Source organism: Arachis stenosperma, chromosome 2, assembly GCF_014773155.1.
Source record: "Arachis stenosperma cultivar V10309 chromosome 2, arast.V10309.gnm1.PFL2, whole genome shotgun sequence".
Classification (NCBI taxonomy): Eukaryota; Viridiplantae; Streptophyta; class Magnoliopsida; order Fabales; family Fabaceae; genus Arachis; species Arachis stenosperma.
In genome coordinates this window covers 78,299,778-78,306,083 of record NC_080378.1, presented here as the reverse complement: position 1 = coordinate 78,306,083, position 6,306 = coordinate 78,299,778, and the positions used below count along the sequence as shown (strand labels likewise).

General features: G+C 43.5%; 1 non-coding gene across 1 annotated transcript; it reads right to left on the bottom strand.

The window, feature by feature from the left end:
• Positions 1 to 4,885: 4,885 nt before the first annotated feature.
• On the bottom strand, positions 4,886 to 4,993 carry LOC130964877 (small nucleolar RNA R71). Its single transcript, XR_009080943.1, has one exon. It is a non-coding gene; the product is annotated as a small nucleolar RNA R71 (small nucleolar RNA).
• Between the last annotated feature and the right edge of the window lie 1,313 nt (positions 4,994 to 6,306).

Sequence of the window (6,306 nt, the reverse complement as noted above, 5' to 3'; positions counted from 1 at the left end):
AAGACAAGGTCGGACCAACAAAGGGTGTACTCGACCGCGCCACCCGAGGTCCGATAAAAAGCTCGGACCCGAGAAGGAAGCCTTAAAACGGCGAAGACAAAGATTTCGAAAACGCCTACTAAAAAGTTGCTATACAAAAACAACTAAAAAAGTACGAGCGAAAAAACGAAATCAAGCGCTAGCTAAAAGGTTGTTATCCAAAAACAACTAAGAAGCATAAAAGCGGAACAAAAAAGTCAAAACGGCGAGGACAAAGATTTCGAAAACGCTTACTAAAAAGTTGCTATACAAAAACAACTAAAAAAGTACGAGCGAAAAAACGAAATCAAGCGCTAGCTAAAAAGTTGTTATCCAAAAACAACTAAGAAGCATAAAAGCGGAACAAAAAAGTCAAAACGGCGAGGACAAAGATTTCGAAAACGCTTACTAAAAAGTTGCTATACAAAAACAACTAAAAAAGTACGAGCGAAAAAACGAAATCAAGCGCTAGCTAAAAGGTTGTTATCCAAAAACAACTAAGAAGCATAAAAGCGGAACAAAAAAGTCAAAACGGCGAGGACAAAGATTTCGAAAACGCTTACTAAAAAGTTGCTATACAAAAACAACTAAAAAAGTACGAGCGAAAAAACGAAATCAAACGCTAGCTAAAAAGTTGTTATCCAAAAACAACTAAAAAGCATAAAAGCGGAACAAAACAAGTCAAAACGCGAACAAAAACACCGCATAATAAGCTAAAAAAGTTACTACAAGTAGCCAAAAGCAAAAAAGGTGTCCAAAGTATCCACAGAAATCATCCAAAAAACAAAAGAGCCCATAGACCGGGCAAAAACATAAAGGGATTACAGAGGATCAAGATCCTTCCCGGTCGCCGCATCAACAGAAGGCTGCGGAAGAAACATAGAAATCGGGACAGCATCGACAGCACCATCATCCCGGTTCAAAACCTCCGCACCAGACCCATCCCCGACCAAAGGTGAAGTCGGGTTCGCAACCGGAACCTCGGGGACGGACACCGGAACCTTGGGGTCGGACACCGGAACCTTGGGGTCGGACACCGGAACCTCATCCTCGTTGGGAGCAGGAACAATCTCTCCCTCCACAACAACGTTATCCATACTAAATAAGCTCAGATCCAGGTCAGGAGCAAGAACCCGGACCTGAGCCTTCAAATTTTCATACATAGCATCCATACCCTTCGCCACATGCCCTTCTAGCTCGTAAAAGTCATTCTGAGCAGATTGCAACTTCTCCTTCGTCTCCACAAGCTCGGCAAGTGCCCGAGTACAATTTTCCTTCGCTGCCTTCGCCATCCCCTCAGATGCATTCGCTGCCGCCACAGCCGCGGTAGCCTTAGCTTTCTCCTTCTCTAACAATGCTTCCAACTCAGCAATCCTAGCAGCCTTCAGCTCACTAATCTTCTCGAGCTCAGACTGAGCCTTCTCAAGTCGGGAACTGGTCGCGCCAAGGGGAGATTTCTTGAACTCTCGGGCAATAGCAGCATGAAGACTAGCCATCCGAACACAACTCCGCGCCATATACTAAAAATGGTGCTCCATAGACACATCATCAGTAGAAATAAAGGTCTGAGGAAGAATATGCTGCTCAATCCAACCAAGAGCATCGAAATCCTTGTCATTAAAACCCGCAGGCTCTTGAGAGGTCTTCTGCTTCTTGAGAGGAGGACCCGAGAACGGGGGAGGAGAAGAGGTAGCAGGCCCGGAGGTCGGAGGATCTTGAGTTATAGCTCGGAACTGGGGAATCGGAATAGTCTTCGACCGAGTCTGAACACCCACATTAGACTTCTCCGGAGAAGATCGGGCAGAAGCCCCCCCAGCTTCAATATTCCGAGCGGCCACAGACTTCTTCGTCCGACGAAGATACTTCATGGAATCCGCCTGAGAAGACATCTCTGCAGAAATAAAAGAAAAGGAGTTACCACAACAGAAAATCCACCAAAACAAACAAGACCAAAATACTAAGAAAAAGATGAATCTCGAAAGAGGTCGGGAACTACCTAACTCGGAACGGAGAAGGCTTGGATCTCCCAACATTTTCTTCGTATCCAAGTGAGGTGCCCGACCCCATAAACTGCTCACCACACCCACAAAAGCCTGCTCAACCTCATCTAGACTCTCAAAGGTATATTTAACAGACACTACATTCTCCTGCCAACAAAGAGGAAAAGAAGGCTCCCCACTCTCATCTAGAAAGAAAGGTCGGACGTCTCCAGTAGCCCGGACCTTGAAATAAAAGTTCTTGAAATCATGAAAAGACTCATCATAAAGGGTGCAAAACTTCCTTCCCTGGTTAGCCCTAAAAGAAACCCAAGATACCTTCCCTCCACCTGACCCCGGCTTCGTCAACACAAACAAATAGGAAAAAAGAGAAATAGAGGGAGGGACCCCCAAAAACTGACACAAAAGTTGAAACAACTTCAAAAACGCCCAAGAATTTGGATGGAGCTGCGTAGGGGCAAGGTTACAAGACCACAACACCTCGGACTCCAGGTCGGTAAAAGGAAGTCGGACACCCAGCTTAGAGAAAAAACAATCATAAGCATAAAAGAAGAGCTTCTCGGAACTCTCTAAAGGCGGGAAGCACACTCTCTCCTCGGAATCCGGGGCCACTAGTTCATAATCCCTCTCAGACTCTCTATTCTCACATATGCTACTGTGCCTACGGAACCTAGCTAAAAATTCAGAATCTACCACAGAAGGGATTCTCAAAGGAAGAGGATCTACCCAACCAAGACCACTCGGAATCTTGGTCGACACCGCTTGAAGAACCTTTCGAGACATAAATTCCTACCTACAAAGAAGAACGCAACAGAAAGCAAAAACCCATTCAGCAATGCAAGAAAACAAAAACCCCGCGAAGAAAATGCAGCAACCCGGACCGAAGAACACCAGAGAACAAAAAAAAGAGAGCCCCCCCATATGCAAACAACAGCAATGGCGGCGCCTCTTTTTCGGGGCAACCCAGGCATAAAGAGACAAAACAAAGAGCCACACAAAACAGAAGCATATGATCACAAGAAAGTAAAAACATGGAAAACAAACCTGGAAAGTAGAAACGAAGGCGGCAAACTACCGGAAGCAAGAAGCACGAAACGACGGCGCAGAGGAAACCCCGGAAAAACGCACGGAAAGAATCAGAGAAGAAGAACAAGGAAAAAGAAGAAGCGGCGCTCGAAAAAGAGATGGCGAAAACTTAGAAAAACAGGAAAGGAACAGAATAAACGAAGAAAAAGGAAAGGGAGCGAATAAATTAAGCCTTCACGAAGGCCGGAACGAAAATCGAGGAAAAACGGTAACAAGCAATAAATGCAGAAACGGCCATTTTTTGAAAATTTGAAAAATTACTATGCCCGAGCTCGACCTCCCAAAAAGGACGAACTCGGGCAGGGGCACTGTTCATACCCTGACCGAGCTCCTCCAACTCGGCAAAATCCATGAAAGGTCCGACCTCGTCCCAAAGCCCACGCCTGAGGTCGGACCTCGGACATTAAAGGCAAGGAGGGCCCATCAGAAGGAGCGCAGCCCAAAACCTAAAGGCCGAAAAGGCCTAAGGAAGGCGGTTCCGCAAAGATAGGGATAAAACTCCCGAAAGATAAAGATAAGATAAGAATATCTTATCCAGGGAAGATCACAGCCAACTACTATAAATACACTGGAACACCCAGGTATGAGAGACATTCCACATTCTACATATATCTGCTTGGACCCATGCTAACTTAAGCATCGGAGTGTCATTGCAGGTACAACCACCAACCGCCAACACATCAAGCTCGGGTCCCTGACCCCCACCTCGGGCTTCTCCAAAACGATCGAGCTACACGTTTCAGGTAACCCTCGGAACAGGTTTAATGTTTGAATCATATCTTTTCTTGATAGCCAAGTTATTAATTTTTAAAATCAAATCTTTTTAAAATTGTTTTCAAATCATATCTTCTCAATCACATTTTTTTAAACCAATCATATCTTCTTAATCACATCTTTTTCAAAATAGTTTTCAATCAAATCTTTTTGACTTCTAATTTCAAAATCTTTTTCAAAAATCACTTGATTCCTTTTCCACTGTGAGTTTTCGAAAATTATCAATCAATTTTTCAAAATGATTTTAAAAACTTTTTAATTAATTTTCGAAAAAAACTCTTCCCCTCTTCTCACATCCTTCTGTTTATGGAGTACCACTCCTCCTCAATGCACAATTCGAACTCTATCTGACTAAAGTTCGAATTCTTCTCCTTCTTTCTTCCATTTTTCTTTTCCTCTGACACCTCAAGGAATCTCTATACTGTGACATAGAGGATTCCACATTTTCTTGTTCTCTTCTCTTTCATATGAGCAGGAGCAGAGACAAAGGCATTCTTGTTGAAGCTGACCCTGAACCTGAAAGGACCTTGAAGCGAAAGCTAAGAGAAGCTAAGGCACAATTCTCTATAGAGGACCTAACAGAAAACTTCAAAGAAGAAGAACACATGGCAGCCGAAAACAACAACAATGCAAACAATGCAAGGAAGGTGCTGGGTGACTTTACTGCACCTACTCCCGACTTCTATGGGAGAAGCATCTCTATCCCTGCCATTGGAGCAAACAACTTTGAGCTTAAGCCTCAATTAGTTTCTCTAATGCAACAGAATTGCAAGTTTCATGGACTTCCATTGGAAGATCCTCATCAGTTTTTAGCTGAATTCTTGCAAATCTGTGACACTGTCAAGACTAATGGGGTTGACCCTGAGGTCTACAGACTTATGCTATTCCCTTTTGCTGTAAGAGACAGAGCTAGGACATGGTTGGACTCACAACCTAAAGAAAGCCTGGACTCATGGGAAAAGCTAGTCAATGCCTTCTTGGCAAAGTTCTTTCCACCTCAAAAATTGAGTAAGCTTAGAGTGGAAGTCCAAACCTTCAGACAGAAGGATGGAGAATCCCTCTATGAAGCTTGGGAAAGATACAAACAATTGATCAGAAAATGTCCTTCTGACATGCTTTCTGAATGGAGCATCATAGGTATTTTCTATGATGGTCTCTCTGAACTATCCAAGATGTCTTTGGATAGCTCTGCTGGAGGATCTCTTCATCTGAAGAAGACGCCTACAGAAGCTCAAGAACTAATTGAAATGGTTGCAAATAACTAATTCATGTACACTTCTGAAAGGAATCCTGTGAACAATGGGACTAATCAGAAGAAAGGAGTTCTTGAGATTGATGCTCTGAATGCCATTCTGGCTCAGAACAAGATATTGACTCAACAAGTCAATTTGATCTCTCAAAGTCTGTCTGGAATGCAAAATGCACCAAGCAGTACTAAGGATGCTTCATCTGAAGAAGAAGCTTATGATCCTGAGAACCCCTCAATGGAAGAGGTGAATTACCTAGGAGAACCCTATGGAAACACCTACAATTCTTCATGGAGAAATCACCCAAATTTCTCATGGAAGAATCAAGAAAGACCTCAACAAGGTTTTAACAACAATAATGGTGGAAGAAATAGGTTTAGCAATGGCAAGCCTTTTCCATCATCTTCTCAGCAACAGACAGAGAATTCTAAGCAGAACCACTCTGACTTAGCAACCATGGTCTCTGATCTAATCAAAACCACTCAAAGTTTCATGACTGAAACAAGGTCCTCCATTAGGAATTTGGAGGCACAAGTGGGACAGCTGAGCAAGAAAGTTACTGAACTCCCTCCTAGTACTCTCCCAAGCAATACAGAAGAAAATCCAAAAGGAGAGTGCAAGGCCATCAGCATGGCCGAATTTGGAGAGGAAAGAGAGGAAGTGAACACCACTGAGGAAGACCTCAGTGGGCGTGCACTGACCTCCACTGAGTTCCCCAATGAGGAACCATGGGAATCTGAGGCTCAAAATGAGACCATAGAGATTCCATTGGATTTACTTCTGCCTTTCATGAGCTCTGATGAGTATTCCTCCTCTGAAGAGGATGAGTATGTCACTGAAGAGCAAGTTGCTAAATACCTTGGAGCAATCATGAAGCTAAATGACAAGTTATTTGGAAATGAGACTTGGGAGAATGAACCTCCTTTGCTCACCAAAGAACTGGATGACTTGTCCAGGTAGAAATTACCTCAAAAGAGACAAGACCCTGGGAAGTTTTCACTACCTTGTACCATAGGCACCATGACCTTCAAGAAGGCTCTGTGTGACTTAGGGTCAAGTGTAAACCTCATGCCTCTCTCTGTAATGGAGAAGCTAGGGATCTTTGAGGTACAAGCTGCAAAAATCTCACTAGAGATGGCAGACAATTCAAGAAAACAAGCTTATGGACTTGTAGAGGATGTTCT